We start from the raw sequence: 1796 nt of genomic DNA, 5'->3' as shown, positions 1-1796 counted from the left end.
CTCGTGCAGGAAGTGAATTTGCTTAGGTTGTGTGATGAAACACAGCTTGTAAGCTGCAGTAGGACCTTGTGCCCGAGAAGTACTCCATTGCTATTCAGTGCACAGACACTTAAGCCAGCAGTCAGGACCTCATCCCAGCCCTCCTGGGTGACTGGAAGATAATGCAGAAGGAGCACCTTGGATCTATCTCTTCCATAGACAGTAAACTACACTGGAGAGGCTTGGGTCTTGGTGAGAATCCCACAGGAATCAGTTTTTAAGTTCAAGACTGATTAAAATATTCCAAACAAGGTATTTTCTTTATACGCTTTCTTTTTTGAATACATGCTTTTATTAGTATATACTAATTGTAAAGAATAATGAGCTTTATTATATATTTCATTCATGTCTATAAAATGCTCTGATTGAATCCATATCCACTATTGCCCTCTACCTTGTCTGTCTTCCCCTCTCATGAATCCCCCTTTTTACCCAAAGTCTTGTCCTTTCTGCTTTTCAGACCTTGTCTTTTTAATTCTCAGAGCGAGCCTGTGATGTCTTGTCTTTCTAAGTCCCCCGTGTTTCACCTAACATGATGACCTCCCTGTCACCACTTCTGGAAGCAAGTTCTATTTGAAAATTTATGTATGAAATCAAAGGCTAACAAGGCATCTCAGTGGCAGAATGCTTTCCTAGCATACCCAAGGACCGAGATTCTGCATCCTCCCCTAGAAGAAAACAAGGACTAAATTCACGCAAGTATGACTTGCCAGGTCGATCCATGCCTATGAGCCAAGCATTCTGGAGTTGAAGATATGTGGTAGATAAACATGTTTGAGTTTAACCTAAGTGACATAGTAAGAATATGTGCCAAAAAACCAAACCAAATCATACTCCTACAGAAAGCATCACTACTAATTTATTTTTAATTTTAAACATGTGGAGTGAGGGACACACACACACACACACACACACACACACACACACACACATATATATATATATATTAATATGTTATTTTGTGATCTTTTGCCAGAGGGAGATTTTCACCAAGGTTAAATTGCACTATTTCAGTAATATTGATCTCAATTTAAAGCTAAGTTGAATTTCTGTAATTCCTTTCAATTAAGCTGACTGCAGCCATGAGATAATTGTATAATCCAGTCACAATTAGGACAGACAGTGCAGGCTTAAGTAACAGAACATTTTCAGAAATGGGTAATATTTTCCTGAGTTATTTGCCTATGCATAGAAGATTTACCCAACTTCCGTGCCTTATAAGTAAGATAAATGGACTAATTTCACAACATCACAAGGTCAATTTATGGAGGATTACTTTAAATATCATTTTCTGTTTTGGAAAAAAGCAGAATGAAATGAAAACTCATCATTTAAGTAAAAGCAATCAATATGTGTTTCTTCCCCAAGTTTATGAGAAAAACAATTTGTATAATGGTTTCATGCCATCAAATCTTTCGGTGGCTACTTCCTTCATTTTTGTGAAAGTAAATAAAAGTCAAAACTGTGAGACTTTTAAACAGACAGAAAACAACAATTCTATAGTAAAGAAGAGAAGACTAGATTGGAAATAATCTTCATGATACAATGTTTATTTTTTCAGAGATAAAAAATGCATTGAGTCTACTTTCCAGGTTATTGTATGTAAAGTACTGACTGACACTTCAGGTTCTTGAGCTGGACTGGTTTTTGGTGTAAATCACTACAATTTCCATGGCAGATAAGTTCATGCCATCTACTAGACATGAGCAATGTGATGTAAGTGATAGATGGGTAAAGACAATGCTTCTGTATCTGTC

The sequence above is a fragment of the Mesocricetus auratus genome, unplaced genomic scaffold, assembly GCF_017639785.1.
Source record: "Mesocricetus auratus isolate SY011 unplaced genomic scaffold, BCM_Maur_2.0 Super-Scaffold_100008, whole genome shotgun sequence".
Taxonomy (NCBI): Eukaryota; Metazoa; Chordata; class Mammalia; order Rodentia; family Cricetidae; genus Mesocricetus; species Mesocricetus auratus.
The sequence above is the reverse complement of the archived record's forward strand: the minus strand, read 5'-3'. Positions refer to the sequence as shown.